This window comes from Hibiscus syriacus, unplaced genomic scaffold (assembly GCF_006381635.1).
Source record: "Hibiscus syriacus cultivar Baekdansim isolate YM2019G1 unplaced genomic scaffold, ASM638163v2 tig00111005_pilon, whole genome shotgun sequence".
In the NCBI taxonomy this organism is placed as follows: domain Eukaryota; kingdom Viridiplantae; phylum Streptophyta; class Magnoliopsida; order Malvales; family Malvaceae; genus Hibiscus; species Hibiscus syriacus.
Window position 1 is genome coordinate 1,031,749 of NW_024062949.1, and position 27,262 is coordinate 1,059,010.

Here is a 27,262-nt window from a genome sequence, read left to right on the forward strand (position 1 = left end):
ATATTTTGCCCACTGAAATTTAAATCGTTACCTCATTTGTCCTAAACCGTTAACTCCATTAAAAATAGTAAGGATAAATTACATATTTAGTTACTCAATTATTATTGTGGTTCTGTTTCGAACACCTAACTAATTTTTTTTTCTCAAATTCATCAGTAAACTAAAATTTTTGTTTCATTTTAGTCATCAATTATTCACAAACATTTCTTTCGCTTTGGCAGATGATTTCATTTTCCGATCTTCATTACCATCATTTCTGGGTTATCAGACAATAATCGCATGGAACCCTGCTTTATCTTATGGATTCCCGGTGGCTCCGATATGAACTTTGCTTTAATGGGTTCGATTGCATCATCAGTTCAACTTTTCTCTATGTTTGTATTGATATGTCAATACCTCAAAACAGTATCTTTTGCTAGTTGTCGCGTCCTTTGTATCGAAGTTCAACTAAAAAATGTCCTTTCAATGCAGGGCATTGCGAGTTATAAAGACTCCAACAATGTTGTCTGCAGTTCATTCTTATTGTTACAACGTTCTGAATGCAGGAAGCCATCCCTTTTCTCCCTTAACTCTCACTGTTACGATCTTGTGCAGCCCTCATGATATATATGTATAGCATGTAATTATAGTTGGCTTTGTTCTTCATACCAAATACACCATATCCAGTGTTTTTCATCTCTTATAATAGCTTAGGTGTTTGTGCCGTAGGGTTAATATTAATGGTTGGGTGTTCTAGGATTTTATTTAAGAAAAAATTCAACACATCATATAAGGTGGTTGTTATTCGTAATGGATGATGAAAATATTCGATCAAGTGTGCTGTGAATATAATACAGAAGTTCAGCGTAAAACGAAAGAAATGTTTGTGAATAATTGGTGATTAAAATGAAACAAAAATTTAAGTTCTGTGACGATTTTGAGAAAAAAAATAGTTTGGTGACAAGAGTGAAACTTTGAAACAATTGAGTGGCTAAAAATAAAATTTATCCTTACGGTTTTTAACTGAGTTAACGGTTTGAGAAAAATGAGATAACGATTTAAATTTCAAGGAGAAAAAATCTCGAAAAATACTTTTAGAGACAACTCGATACAAATGGCATACTTCAAGGGTAATGAAGCATTTAAGCCTGTAATAAAATATTATTCAATAATATATTATTTCCCTAAATATTTGAGAGAGCAATGGAATGGAACCCTAATAAAAAGTCCATAAATAAACCCTAATAATAATATATTACGCCCTAAATATTTGAGACCTCAGGTTTATTTATGTTCTTCAGTGTTGTTGTTTGCGTTCAGACTTTAGATTTGTTTACAATAACAAAAATCAAACAAAGGGCGCATCAGGGACAAAGGTACATGGTACCTCCAAATTCTTTTTATCATTAAAAAATTGGGAAAAATACTTATTTAGGCCTTCAAATTTTGATTTATTTTGATTTTATCTTCTATTTTTTATTGTTAATTATACTTTGTCCCTTGAACTAAAATCATGACTCCGTCCCTGATCATAATATTAAATTGTTACATATGGAAATCATATTGAGAGTTTTTTTAAGTAAAACCTAGAGTAATAAGATTAAGATTTAGAGCCTGTATAACTCTTCTTATTTTATCATTATTATTTTAGTTTAGGCGTAATGTCAAAAACAGCACCTCAACGTTTATCAAAATGATTATTTTGGTCTTTATTCTTTTTTTTGAGAATATTTTTTGCCCCCAACGTTTCACTTTGAGATAAAAAAAATCTTTCTTTATGGATGAAAATTGTTGGTTTACATACGATTAACGCTCTAAAATAATAACTTTTGTAACTTAAAATGAAACGTTGAGGGTTAAAATGCCCCATAAGAAAAAAGAATAAGGGATAAAATGATTATTCTGTCAAATGTTAGGAATAAATATTGGGACCTAATTTTGATACTATGCCTTTAGTTCATATCATAAATATCTAAAATATATTATCTTTTATTTAAATATTTAAAACATTCTTTTATCAAATATAAATAGTTGAAGTTATCATCTTTTTCATGTACTTAAAGTATTTTTGTTTAATTCCATCAAGCAATGAATGAGAAAAAATGTAAAATTGGAAAATGATTACTCATGCAGCTTTAATATACGGGTTAAAAAATGTTAAAAAATATTGATGTTTTATGTAGAAATGATAATATTTTAAATATTTTTTTATTGATTTTATTATTTAAATAATAATAAAACTAATAACATTTTTTTTAGTTATATATTAAGGGCCGCACTGTATAACTTTTCTCTAAAATTTATTTCTGTTCTATCCAACAAAATCTAAAAGAGAAAGCTCTCAAGTTTCAACCATAAATGCATGTAAAAAGTGGTGCAGAGTGAGAGCAAGAAGCAAAGAAAAGAGGGTTTCTTTTCTCGAAGTAACAAGGATTACCAAATCTGATCACTCAACTTTCATCCATTTTTGGATGCAACAATGACAACATCGTGGAAACAGAAGAACAAAACATGATTGGACAATACGTAAAAACAAGGATTTGCATCTGGTCTGGTTTCTTTTTAATCTTGAGGTCGTGGAATCGAGTCTTATGGAAGACATTTCATAATTTAGAGGTCTTCTACGGAAGCTGCTTTCAACCTAGTGTTAGGGACATACTACTATCTTACCTCCTCTTACCCCATTAAATATGGGAACAAGGAACAACCATTTATATATAATATATATATATATATATATAGATATATATATAGATATATATATATATATATATATATATATATATAATCTGATCTGCACTTGTGTGTTTCTCCTTCCTTCCCTTTGGCCTTTCATGACACTGAATAGATAGATAGATAGATGGAACCATCAGAGTCACTGCCGCTGTCACACTACAGGCAGCAACATACAGCAAAACAAAATACTCAAGCTATTCAACCTTCTACTTTAAAATTTATTCAACGTGATAAATGAATCTAAAAGATGATGTTTTTTTTTTTAAAAGATTCGAATTTAGGTAGATGTACACTTAAGATGTATAGATCGTTATAAATTAAGAAAATTTAATGGAAATTATCTTATAATTACTTTTATTAATTAAAAAATAAATATATATTTAGTATTTTAACTATTATTTCCTGTTTAGTCATCTAATATTTTTTAAAATTATACGTAATATTTAGTTTTAATTTTCTTTTGATCATCTTTCATTAAAAATTAATAGAATGCTAAAGCGTTAAAATAAGATAACATCACATCATCATTAAAAAATAAAAAAAATATCACGTCAATAATAGTAATTAACTAAAATAAAATCAAAACATAACGTTTAGTATGATTTAAAAATAAATGAACAAAATAAAACAAAATATTAATTGAGGTACTAAAAATATAATTTACCCAAAAAACTTACTCGGTTCTTTAAGCCAGTTCCCCCCACGCTAAGGTCCCGTCTATTCCCTTCAATAGGGTTTAACGGTCAGCCCCATATCTATTGACGTTACATTTACCGGAGATGACGTGATTTCTCCTTACCCAGTTTAGAAACTATCATCTATTTTATTTTTTATTTAAAATTTATTTTTACATCTTAAAATTTTATAAATTTAAATTTCCTTTAAAATTAATAAATTTAAGTTCATTTTTAATATAAAATATTACGTCCGTCTCTAAATTTCTCTAATATCCATGATTTTTTTAGGTAAATTTACGCATTCGAAATCCTATTAAAAGAGATTCAATTCTAGGTAGAATGCTTGACTTGAATGCATAAAATAAATTCATTGAACAAATTTTCTGTGCGTTTTGAGATCTGAAACTTCAATGAAGGGTTATTAATAACAACTTTTATTAGGGATAGATGACGTTTGAGAGTAAATGGTTCTTGCAAGCATTCACTGAAAAGTGTATAACGTAAAGGTTACAATACTTTTAATTTTAGGATGTAATATTCGGGTTGGGTTTAGAACGCGACGGATTCAAAAATATTTTTCAAAATGAACACCTTAAGTAAAACAAACCACAAACATAAAAAAATTCGAGTTTCAGGATGGACATATATATCCATCCTGACTTGGGCAGATACATCCGTTGCCGGGTTTGTATATATACTAAAAACTGACTTCAATGGTGGATCCATTGTATTTTGAGGGTGCACGTTATACACACCAATTAAAATTTTGTGTTATTCACGTATGAGTGTTGACTTTAAAAAATATTTATATATTCGTCCTTACTCGATTTAACTCGACTACACTAAATAACATGGAAAAGAGAGGAGAAGGTGGAGGGAATAGAGAGAGAGGGCTTCAAGTTTCAACCATAAGCTTCACTTTATCCATTTATAGGATGCATCAATGACAACATAGTAGAAGCAGAAGAAATAAGATTAGACAATACGTATAAAAACAAAAACAAGGACTTTGTTTCTGGTCTGGTCTGGTCTCTTATCAGTTCATTGATTAGTTGGAAAAGGAACCCTAACTCTGGACAATCAAAACCAATGGGGAAACCAAAAGGACACTTATTTTGACAATATCTGATCTGGCCTGTAATGTCCTTCCTTCCTTGGCAAAACGTGACACTGAATAGATAGATGGAACCATCAGACTCACTGCCACTGTCACACTAAAGCCAACAACAAACTCCAAACACACATCAATTATAGGGTGAATTAAACCCAAGGTCACTTAATTATAAGTTCGATAGGAGGGTTCAGGTTTATTTTAAGTCATTTTAATTTATTCAATCGAATAATAACACGTGACGCATGGTTCATTTGATTTGAAGATTACATTTATTTAATTTATTAAAATATGATTAAATTTATAGATTATATAAATAATATGGATCAAATGTGTAATTTTACCAAAATATTTAACTGCAGTTAACCATATGACCATATTTTAATTAAATAAAAATGAAAGTTATCATATATTATATATTTTGAAATCAATGATAAAAGAAAAACACAAACATAAGGGATCAATCATGTAGTTAATCCTAATAATTTTAATCCTTTAAACTTTTGCAATCTAACAATTTAATCATAATTTAAAATAATTCATATATTTAACCTTTTATATTTAGAAGTTCTATTAATTTAGTCCTTTTTTCAGATATTTTTAAAATAAGTGAGACCATTATAAAAAAATTAATAATTGTACTATGTCGTAAAGTAACAACAAATTATTGTTAAACTATTATAACAGGAAAGTAACATAAAGAAAATAATATTTATAGGAATAAAAAGATTAAATGATGATTTTCTACATATGAATATTGGATTTATTAATTATTTTGAATTAAATCGAAATAGATAAATAATAAGTTAAGACTAAAATTATTATTATATTAAATCATGTCAGTTTCTTATCCAATATCTCAAGTGACATATTTTAGGGTGTTCAATTTTTGAACTAATTCGGTTAACCGACCGAACTGAATTAGTTCGGTTAATTCAGTCAACCACCAATTATTCGGTCGGACACCGAATGAGTTCGGTCGGTTAACAGTTAAATTTTTTTTTAGAATTCGATTAACGGTTAATTCGTTCGAAATTGGTTAATTAACCGAAATTAAATTTTAAATATATTATATAACATATGGGTTCAGCCCAAACAATTTAAAACCCAATTAATATTTAAGATCCAATAACTTTTCTAAATCAATATTAATTAATTAAAAAATTATATATTTTTTTATTTATAATTTATATTATTTAAATTAATTGTAAACTATTTTTTTAAATTTAAAAAATATTATATTATATATAACATATGGGCTCAGCCCAAACCATTTAAAACCCAATTAATAATTTAAGATCCAATAACTTTTAAACCTAAATCAATATTAATTAATTAAAATTTTTATATAACATTTTTATTTTATAATTATATATTATTTAAATTAATTAGAAACTATTTTTTGAATTAAAAAATATTTACTTTTTATATAAATTATAAAAATTTAAAAAATTTCGGTTAATTCAAAAATTAATCGAATTAACCGAAATTTATTCGGTTCGGTTAATATTTTTGAAAAAAATTTCAGTTCGATTAACGGTTAAAGAAAACAAAGTTCGGTTAATTCAGTTAATGGTAATTCGGTTCGGTCGGCCATCGAATTAACCGAATGAACAACCCCACATATTTATAGAATTTATTAAGTAACCTTAGTGGTAAGAGTGAATGATGTTCTTCTTATAAGACTAAAATCCCTACAGCAAAACAGAGTTTTAGTGGCGTTTTGAAGCGCTGTTAAAAGTACTTGCGACGATAGAAAAAATACCGCAAGAAGCGCCGGTCATTCCAACACCGCTAAAGTTAGTGGCGTTTGAGAACAAAAACGCCGCAAAAGGTCGAGATCTAGAGCGGCGCTTTTAGAACAAACGTCGCAAAAGGTCGAGATCTATAGCGGCGCTTTAGAACAAACGCCGCAAAAGGTTGAGATCTATAGCGGTATTTTTGGAACAAACGCCGCAAAAGATCGAGATCTATAGCGGCGTTTTTGGAACAAAGCTGTAAAAGATCAGATCTATAGTGGCGTTTTTGGAACAAACGCCACAAAAAGTCGAGATCTATAGTAGTGTTTTTCGAACAAACACCGCAAAAGGTCAGATCTATAGCGGTGTTTTTCGAACAAATCCCACAAAAGGTATGATCTATAGCGACATTTTTTTGATACAAACGCCTCTAATTACCTTTCATTAGTTAAGATTAATTGATTTTGCATATTTCATTTATGCTCTACATCAGTTAAATTTAATATCATGTAGCTTTATCTATTTAACAACAACCATAATTTTAAGACAGAATATGCAAAAATACTTAACAACAAAATAAAATTAAAATTTATAAACATTAAAATTAAATGTAATGTAGTTTGACATTATTCTCTAGAATTTAGTATTCATTGCTCTTCGTGGGGAAATGAAGTAAAAAATAGTTTTCCTGTTTTATGAAGCATCGTTAAGTTTTTTCCTCTGTGTAAATTATATATGGAGAAGCTCTTCATCCATTTCACCAAATAAATCCCCTAGCTCCGGTTCATCAACTTCTACATGCCTGAACTATATCAGATTTCGATACTACAACACTACCACGAACTTCCTGCAATTGTCATTTGCAACCTCGTCACTCAACTAATCCAGTTCTAGACACAAAAAAGTAAACTACACAAGTTTTTGAAGCAGAAAATACTTGCTGAAGTATATCTTAAGCAATAACTCCTTCACCATGCCACACATGCCGTAGAAATAAAGCAAATTAATCACTAGCTCCAGAAACAATTTTCATAAGATATGTGTCAACAGGTTCCGGAGGGTGACTAGCTCCAAAAAATTAATCACAAGAAACAACAAAAGTATATGAGGTTATCTAGGTAAAGTCATAAAGTGAGGATCCTTTTTATTATTTTAGCCTTGAACTAATTTTCAAGAACATTACTCAAGAGATAACAAAAAATTACAATGAATAGGTATGTACGTGCACAAAGTATGTTAAAGGAAATTCCTTATCCATCAGAAAGAAGGAAGCATCCTGATGCGACTTTCACTTTCTTTAATCCAAAGTTCAAACGAAAAAACAAATTATAAGGGAGAAAACCAGTGGGATAAAAACATTCAAGCAATAACGTCGCTACAGAACAGTTTTGTTGTAGTGAATTAAAGAAACTACATTTACATGGTTTGCGCGCGTTGTATTAACTAAAAAATTAATAACTAATATTATATATTTAAAAATTATGAAGCCATCAAGTGATCTCAATGGTTGAAGGAGATGTTATTCTCCCTGGAGATCTTATACGAGCAATTGTCTCTGAAAGATTGTATTCGTTTCAATTATTTAAAATATTATTAGGGGTGTTCATTTTTTCGGTTTTAATCGAATTAACCGACAGAACCGAATTAGTTCGGTTAATTCGGCCGGCCACCGAATTAGTTCGGTTAATTCGTCGGCCACCGAATTAGTTCGGTCAGGGTACGATTAACATTTTTTTCAATATTCAGTTAACGGTTAATTCAGTTCGAAATCAATAATTAACTGAAATTATTAAATATGAAATGTTATATATATTAAATACGTATTTTAAGCTCAAACTCATTAAGAATTAAAACTCAATTATTTTTTAACCACACTAAATTCATTAAATTATCAATATCTAATTAAAAATTTTAACCCAAATAAAAAAATTTATATTCAAATTAATCTAATTAAAAAATTATTAAAAGTTTCCGCTTAATTCGGTTAACCGGCAGAAATAACCGAACTTTGTTCGGTTCGGTTATATTTTCAAAAAAAAAGTTTGGTTCGGCTAACACTTAAAGAAAAAGTTTGATTAATTCGTTAATGGAAATTTGATTTGGTCGGTGACCGAATTAACCTTTTGAACACCTCTAATATTATGAATAATACCACTCTTATAATAACCACATACTATAAAAGCTAAAAAATAAATTACATATGTAATATTTCTTTAAAAGAAATGTTATTTATTGTTAAACTGATAATTAACTAATTAAGTGTCTTGTGTGCAATTATCCTACATTGTAATTAAAACTTTCATGATTTTAGGGAAGTGTATCGAGCGAGTCGATCGCGAGTTGGATAGTGTTAGTGTAATGCCCTAAATTCTGAGTTAGTAGTTTTGGGTTTACCCAAGAGGTAACTGGACCTCATAAAATTTATAATTCAAGTCATTAGGCTTAATTGAGTTGAAATTGACCACAATTAATCATAAGATGAGGTTTTTGAATGATAAAAAGTTGAGAAATGACCAAAAGCACAAATACCCCATTTTAGAGGATGAGAGCTTTCATATCTCTCATTTCTTCTTCTTCCTTTCATTTCTATTTCTTCCATTTTCTCTACAAGCTCCATAAATCAAGGGTAAGTCTTTTGAGCCATTTCTTGCCTCTTTCATACTTCATTTTTGTTCTAAATCCCTTCAACAACATCATTTTAATGAATCAAAGCTTGGGTTCCTTGTTTGCAAGAGAAAATGGGACTTTTCATCTAAATCACAAGGGAAGGAGTGTGGCTAAGCAAGAACTTCATTTTGGGATTTAAACATCTGGTAGTATATTTCTAATCCTTTGGAGTGTTTAAGGCCTTCATAAACATGATGATCTGCTAAGACTTGAGTATTTGAGCTTTTAAGGTTTCAAACTTCATTTAAGCTATAGATGATGAATTTAATGTAAATCATGTGTTTTTAAGACACTTAATGATCCTAATTAGCCCCCTAAAGCTTCATCACACTATTAAAAACCAAACTATGGCCTTAGGAGTGATTTTAGATATTTTCTCGAGCTTAAGTAAACCATTTCTGGGTTCGAGTATCGATACAAGGATGAAAAGTATCGATATTGGATTAATTGGGGAAAAAATTAGAGATTTCAGGCAGGAAGTATCGATACTACTGTGAGAGTATCGATAATGCCCCTTCAGTCTTGATACCAAAGGTGATGGTCTCGAGACCCGGCTCAACTTCAGCAGCATAATGCATTTTTGGTACCGATGCTCATAGGGTTATCGATACTTGACTCTAGGGTATCGATACTACTAACGAGTTGATCAGTTTTGACCTGATTAAGATTTGTAAGAGCTAAAGATGATCCATAATGGTAGAACATAGTCCGTGGGGGACGTAATGCCAAAAGGGCCAGAAACACTTGTGGGAGTGGATTACAACCAGAGTACCATAGCAGGCATAAAACGTCCTAGAAATATTTAGCTGGACAGGTAGTGAGTATCTAAGGATGAATGACCATTGCATAGGGTGTACCGGCAAGCGTATAACAGAATAATCAGATTATGAAACAATCGAGCGTGTACCGCAAGACGACAGAGAGTGGTGGACGTACATTTGTCCCTTAATTCGAAAGCGAGTTGAGGGAAGCTTAGTTTAGAGTGATAGAGTATCGCTACCCAGAAATAAACCCAAATCAGGTATCAGGACAACCAGTATCGCAGCTAGTAAACAGCAAATACAATAGTCACTGCGAAGTCAAGAAATGCGTAGAGACTTGTCTAAAGTTGAAGAAGTGGCTAAAATGTCCTTAAGCAGAACTACCATATTAGAGAAGATTATTAGTAATAATAGACTAATAAACCTTTGCATAACATTCTAGATGAGAAACGATGTAAGATAACAGCTAGGAAACTAGTAAACGAAATCAGTAATAACTCACAACAGTTAGAAATAGTAATAGTTAAGAGGTCATAAAACTAGCCTTTGCATGACACTCAAGACTAGACAGAGTAAGTTGACCGAGTGCACGTTTCCGATGCAGAATTCTGGATCTCACCCTAAAGTACCTTCGGGGTATTCAGGCAGCCTAGAAGGATGCGTGAGCTCCGAGATGCAAGATCCCTCACGCACCATGACGCCCGCCAACAACTTGTGTGTTTGTTGTGATATGTCATATAGTAGTGTTAGCGGTAGGCTAGAGGGATGTATGCTTCGAGATGCAACCCTTCAGCCACATCATGATGTCTACCTCGGCTAGTATATGGCATATCAGGTTCAGTGTTGCATTCAGATAATGCACAGTGGAGTCAGTATTACATTTAGAGTGCACATGAGCATCAATATTGCATTTAGAAAAATGCGCAGTAAAGATAATCATTAGGGTTAATGACCTATTAGAGATGTACTCAGGGCAAAGCCCCTAGAATAGGATTAAAGGAAACGTGAGACATCCTTCCTCAGTGATAAAGCAGTCAAGCCTTAAGTAGGTACTTGTTCTAGATCATGTATGTACCTCCTGCTTAGTACTATCTCTTCAACATGTATGTGTTTATGAAACTCTTAATGCTCTAGATTAGCGATTATATTGCTCGACTTTGTAAGCTCAACCTTCGGATGTTTCCGTTGGCAGGTCATTAGCTTAAGCAGTTCATGGAGCTGTCGTAGCAGGACTTTCAACATCTCCTTCAGAGTATTGTACCGTAGTTAGTGGGCATATGTATTCATATAACCTTACTCATGTATTCAGATTTATGAGAAAGAGTTTGTATTATTTGATTTAAACTATGTGTTATGGACCTCCAGTTTATAAAATGTTTTATAACTGATATTTATGTTTATCATTGATACCATATAGCATGTTTTAAAAGAAAATAAATAGGTTTTGAAGATCAGGGGTTGACTCGATGGCCCAATGTGACACTTTAGGCACATTCGGGTTTAAGGTGTTACAACTCGATTAGTGCTCATTAAAATATTTTATTGCTCGACTCATACTCGTTAAAATATTTTGTTGCTCGTCTTGACTCGTAAACTTGGTTAGTACCTAAACTATCAATTTTTGTTTGTTTTAGTACTTAAACTTCCAATTTTTTCAAAACCGTACCTAAAGTTTAGTTTTTGTTTCATATAGTACCCATGTTCAAAATTTAAAGTTAATTTTTGAAAAATTTGAAAGTTTAAGTACTAAAACGGACTAAAACTGATAGTTTGGGTACTAAACGCATTAAGCTTTTAACAGTGTGGTTCTAAAATGAAACAAAAACTAAATATTAGGTATGATTTTGAAAAAACTGAAAATTTAGGTATGAAAATGAATCAAAATTGATAGTTTAGGTACTAAATGCACACTTTACCCAAAATTGTTTCTCAACTCGTTGTTCGTTAAATTCACCAAAAATTTTACTTTATTTCGTTAAATATAAATAGCATCTACTAATATTATATAGAGTTTAATATAAACATAAATTAATAAATTTAACTAAAAAATTATCTAAAGAGTGTATACATCAATTTCAAAGTCTAACCTACAAAGTAACAATTAACAAATACATTAAAACAATAAATAGGATTTGATTTTTGAGTATAGTAAAATATTAATTAATAATTTTTTATTTTTTATTTATTAGAAAATTAATAGGTTAATTATTTATTATTTTTTATTATTTGTTAATAAATTAATATTTTTAAATGAAATGATTTTTTAAAATAACTATTAAAAAGTATATAAAAAATTTATAAATTGTTCGCCAACTTATGAGTCGAGTTGGACTTTGTTCAACTCAACTTGTTAAAGTCTCAATTCAAGTTCGAATTTGAGTTAAGTTAACTTGAATCAAACTTTTACCGAATTTTAATCAAGTCGAGTTCAAACTGCTCACAAACTGCTGGACTCTTTAATCAGAGAAATTATTTGATGTACCCGGCTCACCACATTTCCATAATCCCAGCTAATGAAATCCACGAATTTTAGAATAACTTCTAAATAACTATCTATGAAAATTTATCTTTAAAAAATTGATATGAACAAATATTATTAATTCCAACAACACATGATTTAATGAGCAGAATTTATCTAATAATTCTCCATTAATCACCTACGTCAACAGTTTAAAAACACCTGATGCCTCTCCCAACCAAATCAAAACACTTGAAAGTTGTCGTCTTTTAGCTCTCTCCATCAAGTCCTAAACTTTTTCTTCTTCTGAAAACCAGTACTCAACCAGCAAAAACATTGCTCGAAAGCGTTCTCTATGTTTTCATGGACGCTTTCAACACATCAACGCCTTACCTTTCTCCTACACCTTCACCATCACGAGCAGCAGTTCGACCACCAGCAGCACCACACGAGTCCTCGAATGGACGTTCGGATATGGAGTAAGTTACCAGAAACGCTGCTCGATCGAGTCATCGCGTTTCTTCCACCGCCGGCCTTTTTCCGAGCACGCTGCGTTTGCAAGAGATGGTACGGCCTCCTTTATTGCAGCAGCTTCCTTGAATTGTATGCAGATATCGCCACGCCACCATTGGTTTCTGTTCTTAAAGCATAAGCCATTGAGAAGCTACATCTACAGAACCAAAAGTACCGCCAGTGAAGAAGACGACAACAGAAGTAACTGTGAAGGTTATCTCTTTGATCCCTACGGTATTTCATGGTACCGCATTTCGTTCAACTCGGTTCCTTCTGGATTCTATCCGGCTTCTTCCTGTGGGTTGGTTTGCTGGGTTCTGATGAAGCCGGCACGAAAAATATCATGCTATTCAACCCTTTACTCGGTTCTTTAAGCCAGTTGCCCCCCACGCTAAGGCCCAGACTTTTCCCTTCAATAGGTTTAACAGTCAGTCCCACATCGATCGACGTTACGGTAGCCGGAGATGACATGATTTCTCCTTACGCAGTCAAGAATCTATCAACTGAAACCTTTCACATCGATGCCTGTGGGTTTTACTCCATATGGGGAGACACTTCTTCTTTACCACGCCTATGTAGCCTCGAATCAGGTAGAATGGTTCACGTCGAGGGTAAATTCTACTGCATGAATTACAGCCCCTTCAGCGTCCTAGCTTACGACATAGCAGCAAACAAGTGGTCCAAGATTCAAGCACCCATGCGAAGATTTCTCCGGTCACCGTGCCTTGTGGAGAGTCATGAAAAGCTGGTCCTGGTCGCCGCCGTGGAGAAAAGCAAGCTCAATGTGCCCAAAAGTTTGAGGCTTTGGGGGTTGCAAGACTGTGGAACAACATGGGTGGAAATCGAGAGAATGCCACTGCAACTTTACATGCAATTTGCTCAACTTGAAGGTGGCAATGGCTTTGATTCTGTCGGACATGGAGAATTCATCATGATAATTATTCGTGGAACCGACAAGGGGCTGCTGTTTGATATCTGTAGGAAGAGGTGGCAGTGGATTCCGGCATGCCCTTACCTTGGTCGTGATGATAATAATGGTGAAGAAGATGTTGAATTGCGTGGTTTGGCTTATGAGCCTAGGCTTGCTACGCCTGTTATTAGTCTACTTAGTTGATTCACACTGCTTTTCATCATCTTAAAGCTAGTTTTAGTCTTTTCAATTAGCATCTGTTGTACCGTTTAGTATTGAACATGCTTTGATGTATGAAGCTTTTGTTATTGCTTTTCCCTTCACTGTGGCCAATAATGTAATCTAATTTGAATGAATTTATTCTCCCTGAATTATTAATTAGTCCAAGAGACGATCATCTCTCTGAGACTCAATTTGTCTGTCCTTTCTGTTGCCAAGCGTTCTCTTCCTGCTTTCTCGCCATCCAAAGGTATATACTTACACACACATACGCCAGATACAAAGGCGAGTACTTCAATCGAAGAGTAAACAAATTGCATTAATCAAATTGTGAATAATATTTATAGAGTAAATTATGCGTTTAATACGTAAATTATAGTTTTGGTCCGTTTTAATACTTAAACTTTTAAATTTTCAAAATTATACCTAAAATTTAGTTTTTTGTTTCATTTAGTATTCATGTTCGAAATTTAACGTTAAGTTTTGAAAAAATTAAAATTTATGTATTAAATTGATAGTTTAGGTACTAAACGTGTTAAATTTTTAATGGTGGGTACTAAAATGAAAAAAAAAACTAAATGTTAAGTTTGATTTAAAAAAAATGAAAGTTTAAGTATTAAAATAGACTAAAATTGATAGTTTGATACTAAATGTAGTTTACCCTATTTTATAATTCAAATTTTATTCCTTTTAACTGTACTTATAGAATTTGAGATGAATTTAACGTATTTTTGAATTTTTTTATTTAAATTAAATAATTATATTTTTTCAAATTGAGTATTTATTAAATTTAAATCGAGTTTTTATTATATAAAATTTTAGTTATTATCTTATTTCAAAAAGTTATCCATTTACGATTGAACACGTATTATGTACAATTAAAACATCACAAATCGTTTATATTTTTAGCTACCCTTTTTTCCCATATGTAATGGGATAAGGACAAATCGTTTATATTTATTCCTTCAAATATATATTAATTTCTTTTAATGTTGAACCAAACGTTTAAATTTAACCGTCAGAATTGAAATGAAAATTTCTGAAGATAATATGCTAAATCAAGCGTTAGAAATTTAACGGTACAAAATGAAATGAAATGAAATGACTAAAGTGTCCTCTAACAACGATGACTAAACAAAAGTTAGATGACTATTTGAATAATTTACCCTTTCATTTAAGAGGGTTATTTAGAACAATAAAATAACAACAATCGTTCAAGTTGGAAATGAATTAACTAAATAAGCCCTCACCTTATAGCTTTCATGCAACAAGACATGAATACAACACTTTGGATTACACGCAAATTTTAGAACAAGTGGGCACAAGGACAGAAAAGCTGGGATCTTTTGATAATTTACGTTAAGGTCCCCAATTGTACCTAAGACCCTAGGGAAAAAGATGGCACAATTGCATTGCCTACCCTTTCTATATTCACATCAGATGGTATTGCAGATGTGTGCGGTACTGGACATTCGTTGAAATTTTGGCCGCTTATGTTTTAACTCTAACCTGAAGAATGAGATGCACATCCCTTTTGAAGATAGACCTTAGCTCCTCATTTGCTTCAATCCCAATTCTCCTGAGTTTTATATCAAATAATAGTTGAATGGTGAGATTGCATTCAGATTTCAGAGAGACGCTGTTGCCCGCGATCAAAATGCCAGTAGAACGTTGAGAAGAAATTAGTTGGATACAGAACTAGCTTACCCTATTTTTGATCCATTCTTCCCCACGAGAATCTTTCGCTGGCTTATTTTGCCAGTAATGAAGTGCTGCTCAATCCTCATAGACCCATCTCGTAACTCCTTCCAGTCTAACAAACGGTGTTCAATACCGTATGGGATTTCCTGGATCAAGAAAAGTTTTAGTCCTTCTTGTGATCTGTGAGCAATGAGCATTACAGAACTCTCCAGCCACCCTCGAAGGAAAAGGAGAAAAAAGAACCTAGAGAGAGAGAGAGAGAGAGAGAGAGAGAGAGTATGAACCAAAAGCCAAGTCATAGGTGAGCACGCAAGTTTTACCTGATGCACATGATCTAGTAACCTTTCCCGGACAACTTCCAATGAAATATTCTTCATGACTTCTTCACTCATTGCAACGGATCTTCATCCCAAGGCCTTTTAACTGCCTACGGGAAAAAAATGCCATTGACCCTGAATTTGTGTTACTTTATAGAAAAAAGAGGACATGAAAAGGAAGGAAGAAACTTAAGCAAGCTCCACCATTCCACAGAAGCATGCCGGCGAAGTTACTAATGGAATATGTAATGTTTTACCATTCAGACTTGTCACTTAAGTAAAAAAAAATGAATCCAAAAGTGGGAAAATGCATGAATGAAGCAATGACACAGATCCTAGTACCTAATGACCACCAGCTATGTTATTCTTTACCCATTCATCAAGTAAAGCAAATCAATGTAAAAAAAAATGCATATAAATCCTTTTGAAAACAATAGGTTGAATAAGGAAATCATAGCAGAGGACAAAGATATAGATTATAGACTTTTGACAAACAAAGTTGGTAATAGAAACATAAAACCGAACCTTCAGAAGAGCCCAAAGGCAACATATAATTTGAATTTCTTTACCAACATGCTATAATGATCTTGGGAGAAGACATTTATGAACAACTTAGTTAAACTAGAAATATATTGCACGATACCATGTCAAAAAACAATAGAGAATCCAGATACTTTGCATAATTAGTATAAATTGCATGTTCAAGGACTAACAGAATCTAATTACTTTCAATAGAAGTTAAAAAAAACCTGTTCCATGAGATATCGAGAAAGATCTTCTACACCAGAACCTTCAATCCTGAGATCATGAAAGTCCTGGAGAATAGATAAAATAGAAGTTATCAGAAGCTAACTTAAGCATGCTTGGTTTATATCCTAAAAGGAGATACTACTCCTTGTAGCATGAAAACCTACCTTTCATAGCCAGGAAGATCTTTGAACTGCTCAGCAACCTTCAACAAATCCTTCTTTTTTTCTACCAAGTCTACCTTATTCATGCATAAAACCCGTGCTTGTTTGGGACTTGCTTCTGCTCCCATACGTTTGATTAATTTTATCACCCTTGAATCAGGTCTGTATGGATGAGTTTACATATATGATCAGCAATCAAGATGAAGGAAACAACCTCGGCATTAGACAAGAAATTTAAAAAGATATCAGAATACATAAAAGTATTTAGAAAATATAAAGACAGTGTCATACCATCAACCCAGCACCCACCTGAAATGCCCAAATTTTTATGATAAAAGGCATACAGGAAGAGATCATTATATTAAAATTGACAAGCTAGAAAATTGGGGAGAAATTATACATTTGTGAGTAAGAGGGTGAAGTCCATCTGAAGTATATTACTCACGAGGATATGTGTTGGTTTAGTAAAAATGATTGCAGTTTTTTTTTTATAGGAATAAAAATGAGTGCAGTTAAAAAATTCATTGCTAAAATTATTAAATGGAAACCAAGCATTACTCAAAGAAAATACTAAAAACCGTTGCAATATCATGCTAAAAATAACAATAATAAATTATGATATTATCAGGAGGACAGACTTTCTTATTTACATAATTATAAGGTGAGGGCCCAAGAAAAACTTATTTGCAGTTCACAGTAATACAAGATGAAGACTGCCTGCATTCTTAGTTCACAACTATTCATCATCCATTCTAAGTGCCTCAAGTTCCAGTCAGAACATCAAATGTATCATCCTTGAAGACCTTGTTCCTTTTAGGAATAGGTTAGATCACCAGCTATTACTGTTTTGTTACAAGATAGCAAAAAAATCTCTCCCATGAAGGAAGTAAAGTAATCACACAAAGTAAGAACCTGTATAGTCTACAGATAACAAATGGCTGATGACAGATCTAGTTGAAGTCCACCCACCCACCAACCCAAGGAAAAAAATACTTAATGATGACAAAATGGTAACAGAAAAGCTATGAACTACAGTGGACTTCAAAGGACACACCGAAGACTAAAGAGTTAATAGAATCAGCAACCACTCCAGATGAAGCATAGTAAGCAGGAGGAATAAATGGAAGAAGGGAAGCTAAGAAATCTTGGAATCAAGCTAAATAGACAAAAATATATGTTGAACGATAAAAGAGATAATCAATGATAAACCAATTCAGAATCACATCAACAATAAGGTGTACAACAAAAATTTAATATAAAAGTAGATACAGATGAAAAATATCAGCTGTGTATCGGACCACTAACCTTGTAAGATGCCTATTGACATCAAAAATAACTATGAGTACATCATAGAGATTAACTGAACTCCAGGCACTCTCGACACGAAACTTCATATTTTTGTGAAGATGTCCACTGCTATCTAACATCAGTCCGGGGGTGTCAAAAAAGCACTGCATAATGCATGCTTGAAATTAGTAGAATGATATTCCTAAAGAGCATTACAACAATAATGGGTTCCCCACACATGAACTCCCAGGAGGCCAGAAAAGTAAACAGGGAATTCTCACAATCCAAGTTTTGAAATCTAATTCCAAACTTAGTATCAGTAAGTCTCAATAACAAGATATGAAACCTGTAAAATTCTTAAACGTAAACAAATTGTACAAATATTATTCTGTCTTATAGTAAAAAGTGTGTATTGTATGTCACAAATGAGTAATCAGAGAAGTGAAAACACTTGTAAGGGAAACTGAATTAATAAAGTAAAGATTAGAGGTTTATCAACCCCAAAAAGTAGCTAAAGCATACTAATAGAAATAAATGAAAAAGAAACATACAATTTGGGTATCCCCTTTGGTCATGACCCCAACACTTCATGAGTAGTTGTGTTTGTTTTCCGTGACACAGCAGCAACCTTAATCCCAACCTTTTGGAAATACATCAGACGTTTAATTAGTTCCAATATGAATTAATGAGCTATCTCTAAAACAAATGGGGCTAATGAACAAACCATAAAATTAGTAAGGGCCGACTTCCCGGCATTAGGGGCGCCAATAATCCCAACGGAGAGAGATTTCTGGTCTCTTCGTTGACCTCTTTGTCTTGTTCGGCGTCCTCGTCCGGTCCCTCCAAAGCTGCCTCGAGCAAAGCCTTAGCGAGTACCCTTCTTCTCCTCTCCTCTTCCTCGTCCTCTACTTTAAAGTAGCGGTCTTGGAGATCTTTTTTGAATAATTCACGCTCTATTCGTTTTCTATGTTGGACATCCCATGTCGGTTGTTCGGGAGTACTTTTTGGCGAGTCGGGATAGAGAATTGGGCACTGTCGAAGACAGAATCGGAGCTGTTGTTGAGGTGGGAGTCATCGCAATCATATTCGCGTTCTGGGATTGGGCTGAAAGAAAACGAACAAATAGAAGATGCTGGCGGTGCTGCTGATGGTGGCGGTGGATGCTGTGGACTACGGGAGTGTGGAGAGAAGCAAGATACGTGAGAGCTCGCAAAGCCCCTTTCGTTGTATTCATCGGATTCCTATTTACTTGTTTTTTTATTTTTTTTATTTTGTGTTGTTCTGTAAATACGGCTTCCTGTTGGGCGTTTGCGGTGGTGATGAGTGCAGAATGGAGAAGATGAGAAGCACTTTGGGGTTTTGGAATCGAAGTGTTCCATCGCTTAGGGGTTTTAGTTTTAGGGCTTCAACGAATTATTATACTTTTGGGTAAACTACATCTATGACCACTTAAATATGATAAAAGGTCAATCTAATCATTAATTTTTTAATTCAATCAATTACATTATTTAAATAATTAATAATATTAATCGAATCATATGTCATTAACCTTTGAGAGAATAGTTAACGATAGTTAATAAAATTAATATAATTATATAGTCCTTTTTTAATCAATGGTGATATGTATAAGTAATGAGAGCTAAATATGTAATTATACAATTTTTATTGATTATCACATCCCATTCTACTGATTATCACATCATATTCTACGTCTAATATTAATGACAAAACTATAGCATTCATCACTCAACTATGTATCCCTTTTACTTACTACCGATCTTTTAATTTTATCAATCATACCACTTAATTATTTAATTATGTTCAATCAAACCTCTTATTGTTAACAATTGATGGAAATGCCGACCTGACATTTAAAAAATTAGCATGCTTCATATTTAGTCCTTAATATTTATATACTATAGCATTCATCACTCAACTATGTATCCCTTTTACATTTACTACCGATCTTTTAATTTTATCAATCATACCACTTAATTATTTAATTATGTTCAATCAAACCTCTTATTGTTAACAATTGATGGAAATGCCGACCTGACATTTAAAAAATTAGCATGCTTCAATATTTAGTCCTTAATATTATATATTCTATAAATTTGGTCATAATTTAAATTTAATTTTATAAATTAATTATTCAATCACCTAAACCACTCGACCAAAGGTTCCCAATGTTTTAGAATATGCAACAAATAGTATTTGCGATTTAAAAGGTTAATGATAAAACAAGTAGAAATAAAAGAAATAGAATTAGAACCTACAAATTAAAATAAAATATCACATAAATAACTAAACAAATCTAATTTTTTTATTTTTTTATATTTTAAATTGAATTTAAACAATTTTAATTTATTTTTATAATAGATATTTCATCAATTACAATTTAAAATATATATTTATTAATTATTACGTGACATTTATTTAAATTTTAATTTAAAAATGAAAATAATTATAAAAATAAACATTAGATTTGTTTAATTAGTTATGTGATATTTTATTTTATAATTTGTGTAGGTTCTAATTCTATATTTTTCTACTTGTTTATCATTAACAAGCTTTAAAGCACAAATATTATTTGTTGCATATTCTAAACCATTGGAAACCTTGGCTCAGTGGTTAAGGTGCTTAGTTGTTCCTTGCTGCCCTTAACGTTGAATTGATTCTTCTGGAGTGCAAAGTTGTCTCTTTATTTTCACTTTAATCTTGTGTGGTGACATGTGTCATCACCTGATTGGATAGAAAAATCATTAATTAATAAAATCAAAATTCATATAAAACTTTCAATACATTAACACATGTCGTTTCTTATTGAATGATTAATTTATTAAATTAAATTTAAATTAGGACTAAATTGATAGAATATATAAATATTAAGGAAATGTTTAATTGTGCCATTTTTAACTGTCACGTCGACATTTAGTCATTTTTAACGGCAAGTGATCTGATTGAACAAATTAAATAGTTAGGTGATCTGATTGATAAAATTAAAAGATCAGTGGTAAAAGTAAAAGGGCTATATAATTGAGTGGTTAATGGAATAATTTACCCTAAAATTAATAGAATGAATAAGTTATAAGAATTAAATATACAATTAGACCATTTCTTTAAACTCTTACGTCATAATTTCTGTTAGTGTTAGTGATTTGATTGATAAATTTTATAGTTCGATGGTCAAAATAATATAACCTATCTTATATTATGACTACTATTGTTGTTTACCCTTTAATTTATTAAACGAGAATAGATTCTGAGTTGTGTGAAAACGCAACGTTTTATACTCGACAGATTATCAGGCGTCGTTCCCAGTTTGCCTTCCCTGCGAGTATCTGAATTGGACGAAGACACGAAGTGCAATTCGATGTGGGCGGTACACCCAACCCTCTCTTTCCCTTCTCCCATTTCGGCAAATCGTCGAACACATAGAAGCTTCAACCTCGGCCTAAGAGCATCACTCTTTGACTATCCTCTTGCAAGCAGAATCTTCGTTACGAGTAAACCCCCTCACTTTGTTTACAATTACTGTTTTGTTACTTGTAATTTTCACGTTCTTTTCCCCATATTTAGTAATTCCTGTCAAATAGCTTTTCCTTTTAATTATATGCCATCAGGATATACCTTTTTCACTATTATCATGAATATTGATTGTTTTTGTTCCTCTGATGATAAAATCTAGGCAAAAATTTAGGAATAAGAATAGCTCTACAGGCTGATTTCGCACTATCGGAAATCGGTTTTTGTGGAGAAACGAATACATCCTTGATAAGCAAGAGAATTGGCTTCGATGAGGATATTAGGGTTAAATGAGAGGAGAGGATTATAAGTTACTCGAGTTTAACTTGGTGTAAGTTCGGTTAATTGAATATGAACTCAACTCGAATTCTTAGCTAGTCAGAGCAGACTACTTAATATCCGACTAGAAAAGTTAGCAACCAACTCAAAAAAATATTATATATATTATATTTTTATTTTTTAATATTATTAATAATGTTAACATTTATATGTTATTTTTTTAAAAAAATTACAATATAAGATTTTCATGTACTTAAGGTTTATGTTCGAGCTCAAGTTTGAGCTTTAATCGAGTTAGGTTTGAGAATCTTTCGAGTTTAAGTTTCTTCAAGCTTCAGTTTTTTTTTCGAGTTCGAGTTGAGCTTGATAATTTTAAGCTCGCCAGCTTTTGAGTCAATCTTAGCAATACTCGAGCTCAATTCGGCTCATTTACGGCCTAGTGGAGATCCTTCTTTTTCCTTGCATGAAACTTTTCATATAAGTATATGCAAATTAAGAGTAGTTTGCCAATAAAGAATGCAGGTTTGCAATAGAAAGATGGTTGGGAATATTGTGATTTTACTATTATTTTCACTATGTATGTAACCAAAACTGGAAAGAGCTTAGTATGGATTTGTTTGTGATGATGGAATCCATTATTAAGAGGAAAAATCGAAACAAAATCATCAATTCCTAGCTTCGTTTCAGTTGAATCAGATTAATTTGATGCTATTACAAGAAGATAAACAGATTAGTTCAATCAGATATTCTTTGCTCTTGTATTTTTGAGTTGTATTCTTTTGTCCTGGCATCTTTTGGGTGTATTTGCTGCAGATTTGCCATATTCTACCAAAGAAAGCCGTTTGCAGAAGGAATTTGCCAATTTTGGCGAAATAGCTGAAGGTGATTGGGACATTTCTCATAGTTTAATGGAATTAATGGATAATATGTTTCATCTTCGATCTTGTGTGAGCTTCGAAGTCTAATAACTGCACTGCACTTCTATCAATAACATTACTTGTCAAGGATGAATTCACAAATAGATCAAAAGGATATGCATTTATTCAATACACTTCTCAGGATGAGGCTATGATTGCCATAGAGAACATGGATCAACAGGTTTTATGTTGTCTTCTTTCTTTCTTTCTTTCTTTCATAAAAGTAGACATATGGAGTACTATTTGTAGATTACACCTGCCTTCTCTCATCCCTTAGAGTGAAGCATAATTACAGAGATTTTGTTCTCTTTACATGATGAAAAGGTTCCTTTACTTATGAAAAGGTTCTTTTACTGTTAATTTTACCACTGTTTACAACTCTTATTTCACTAAGTTATATAACTTTGATCTGCAGGCAGTATTTCTAGTTAGATTTTAATAATGGGTTTATGTTTCAGGTATTTGATGGCAGGATATAGTTGAAATAGCAAAACCGGGAAAAGACCGGTTCAAGGATATCCTAAAACATCAGGACCCCCGAGTGCTACGCCGCAGTTACAACAACTGAACGATGTCGCAGACTGCTGGTACTAGACACATCCATCTTTTATGAAAAGATGTTGGAGCAAAGGAGAATATGTGACCGATAGCCCCAAAATAAGCTTGGTGATTTAATTTACCCTTCATAGCAAGGTTAGTTGGGCAACTAAGTAAACAAGAGGGATTTGTGAGTGTTTCTAATGGCATCAGGGGTTTTGCACATGAATTCTTATTTATGTTGATTGATACATAACTAGTAGATTAGATGCCATACAGAAACAATTATCGTTTGTAACATTGACATCTTCTTTAACCATTTTCAACAGCACAAAATACATGTCTTCTCTTGGAATTAGTTTTACTTAAGGTAGCTCTAAACTATTCCTAAGAAAATTAAGCTCCGGCAAAAAGCCCCGGAGCTGGAAATAAAATTAAGTTACTTTGCGACGGCTGGCTGAGCCAACTGCTGCAATTGATGAACAACATGAGACATTCTTGGCCGCATAGAAGGGACGTTTTGCGTGCAAGCATACATGAGGTCCACCACCTTCTGAATATCGCCAGCTTCTGGGATATCAGAAGTTGATGAAGATATGAGAGGATCCAAGAGCTCTGGATATCGATGTGCCTGCACTAAAGGTGTTGCCCATTCGAATATGCTCTGCCAACCGACTGAATCAACTTGCTGAGCCGGCCTACGCCCACTAACAATTTCAAGCAGTAACACTCCGAAGCTATACACATCACTCTTTGTTGTGAACTCATTCCTATAAACAAACTCAGGGGCAAGGTATCCATAGGTTCCACCGGCCATCACAGTCCTCTCATGCATTACCTCTAGTGGAACAATCTTTGAAAGACCAACCCCCATCAGATGAGCTCCAAACTCTTCATCGAGTAGTACGTTACTCGCACGTATATCCCGGTGCACCACATGTGGCTTTACCTTGTCATGCAGTAACCTGTTTCAAAATATAACATGTTAGACATTTAGTACCAGGTAAAAATAGAATAATCAATAAGCAAAAGCAGCAATAAAGATGCCGAAAGTATCGATTACAGTCCTTAACCGAAGAAAGATCTAATGTTTATACTCACGCAATTCCCTGGGCAAGAGTTGTAGCAATTTTGATCCTCATGGTCCAATCCAAGCTCCTACCACCCCTTGGCATGTGGTATAGCCATCTATCCAATGGTCCATTTACCATATACTCGTACACAATGTAGCGGTTGCCATGATCATAGCAGCATCCTTCACCGCAACTAAATTTGGATGATGAAGTCGAGCGACCCTACCAATTTCGGAGTAGAACTCCTTTTTCCTCTGAAAATTAGATCTCTTCAACCTCTTAACTGCTACCTTTGATCCATCAGGTAGAAGGCCGCTGTATGTGCCACCCGTCTTCGCATCCCCGTGAAGCCTATTTCCTTCACTGAAATTTTTCGTGATCGACCTCAATTCATCACTGGTGAAGATTTTCCATGAGGGGGGAACTAATGCAGAAGTGGCAGGATTAGATAGTTTCTTAGATCGTCTACGCCTCTTACTCCGCTTATATGCAAGCAACCAAACAACAACAGCAAATGTTGTGCAGAGAACCAACCCGCTAACAATGGCTAGGATAATGAGATATTCCTTATGGCAATGAATGTAGTGACATTTCCCCCCTGCAATCCGAAAAATATAATCTCAATAACGGCAAATAAAGGTCATATGTATAGTAGAAAGGAAAGATCGATATAACAACTTAATTCGGTGAACAGACCGTAGTCGAGCAACTACTCAGGAAAATCTAAAATAACCATATATCTTTACCAATATCAACCATGCACAGAAAAGCATGAGAAGCATTGCATCTCTCACTCACAAGAGGTTCCGATCCATTCTTCACCAATGTACACAAGTCAAATGAGTTGTTGACATCGCATGAAGATTTGTTGCAAACTGATTGTGCAGGTAATCTAAGAGCTGATTCATTCCAGAGCAATGTATTATCAGACCATTTCCAACCAGAACCAACCGTCGAATTGCTAACTCTTCCTCCAACCCAGCAACCATCAACAATTTGGCCACACAGATGTTGTGCAAAGCTTAGTTCTTCATTCGATGTTAGGGCCGCTAAGTGTCCATGATATTGTTTACAGTGGATCTCTGATTCATCCCATGACCGGAAACTTGCATCGTATCCAAAGCACACACTTCTAATGGGAGAAATAACCCAACCAGAAGGGCATCCTGCTGCTACATGACCCAACGAAATAAAACAGCTTAATCTACAAAAACGACAATGTTTACCGGCAAAGATTAATGAATTCGACAAGCAAATGTGCAAATCCAGCACCTTCATTACCTTCATGCTTGGAAGAAGAATTAAATGCTGCAACCGATCCATTGTCCTGAAACACCAAAATGATAACCAAAACGGAACCTTCATATTCGAATACAGGTAATAAACTCTACAACTCGCATATATTTTCATTTTTGCAAATGATAAGATTGTACAATCTTACAGTGTCGGAAGCCACAAGCAGGACAGCAAAAGAAGCAACTAAGAGAACGAATTGCAGACGCACAAGCTTTACCGCCATCACAAAACTCTCTTTAATCCTAGTAACAGGCAAAACAAAAATATCAAAACTATCAAATTGGTCCCTTACCAATCAAGCTTCAACGAATTGCTCACAATTAAACGCACAAAAAATATCAAAGACGTTATACATAGCAAAAAAATCTGGGTTATGGAAAGAAGAAAGAAATGAAGATGCTTTGAAAAGGCTATGCACATAAGGCAGAGAATTAAAGTAATTCAATCAACAAGGGACAATATATACTAACCTCCAAAGCCAAATAGCACAAAAAAACTTATCATTCAGAACTCCCCTAAGGAACCCTAATACTCCATGTGCAGGTACAAGGGTATGGACCATGGTTGAATTAAGTAAGGAGTAGATGGGAATGTTAAATGAGACTAGAAAAGGTAGGTGTTTAAAGGAAACAGAAAAATTAAATGCTAGGCTTGGCTTGTGTATTTCCACGGTTGTTCTGAGTCTGTACCAGATACCGACGGAGCAGTTTGCATTGCAAAAATGGGACCGGCGGCGGGAGACACGGCGGCGGAATGGGTTCACTGGGTCGGGTCAAGGGCGGTCGGGACTTTTCTTCATATGCTTTCAACTTTCTTCATTTATTACTCGATACTACCAAGACTAAGTGCATCCTATGTATGAACATATTTAAAGTCTGCATTTAATTCGAATCTGAAAAATGATTCGATCTACCGTATTTTATTTTATGATAAAGTATTTTATTTTAATTTATTTCATTTTAGTATTTAAATTTTTAATTTTTTAAAATTATTACTTAATATTTAGTTTTATTTTATTTTATTAACACCTCACAGTTAAAATTTTAAGGTTTAAATATCCAAAAGGTGTTCAATGTGTTTGTTTTTTTAGGTTAGTGTCTAATTTTTTTCGTTCCAGTTTGGTATTTAATGTTTTCGTTACTCAAAATGGGTCACGCTGTGACAGACCGTTAGTTTTATCCTTTAAATGACAAGTGTCACAATATGACAATTCAAAATTTTTTATTTAAAATTAAAAAAATAAAATTATATATTTTTTAAAAAAAGAAAACACAAATTTTGAAATAACCACAACTTTAAAAACCTTTATTTCAACCCATTAACCTTTAACCCGTCACCGAACCACCCTTCTCTGACCGTCGGTGGTGTACATTGCCACTCCCACCGAACTCAGCAATAATCGGCGACCTAAACTTGACCCTCAAATCACCCGAATCGATCACCATCGAGCTTAGTCGCAAGGAAACCATTCGGTCGCCTACCTCCAACCTCGACCATCGCTCTTCGGAAGTCATCATTGCCTAGCCCAGTGGAAGCGTCGTCTCGAATCGGTCATAGTCCAATCATCCACTCGCCTCTAGTTGTCGTCGTTCGTGGTGGAGTGGCGTTTGAAAGTCCGACGAAAAGCTCAATCACCGTTCGATTTTTGC

At 33.3% G+C, this 27,262-nt stretch overlaps 1 long non-coding RNA gene and 3 pseudogenes across 1 annotated transcript; 2 read left to right on the forward strand and 2 right to left on the reverse strand.

The window, feature by feature from the left end:
- Positions 1-12,491: 12,491 nt before the first annotated feature.
- Positions 12,492-13,755, forward strand: LOC120149525 (annotated as a pseudogene).
- A 1,185-nt stretch (positions 13,756-14,940) lies between these two features.
- Positions 14,941-19,915, reverse strand: LOC120149527 (annotated as a pseudogene).
- Positions 19,916-22,789: 2,874 nt separating this feature from the next.
- LOC120149420 lies at positions 22,790-23,544 on the forward strand. Its single transcript, XR_005518474.1, has 2 exons — positions 22,790-22,888; positions 23,166-23,544. It is a non-coding gene; the product is annotated as an uncharacterized LOC120149420 (long non-coding RNA).
- LOC120149419 lies at positions 23,544-26,478 on the reverse strand (annotated as a pseudogene).
- Positions 26,479-27,262: the final 784 nt, after the last annotated feature.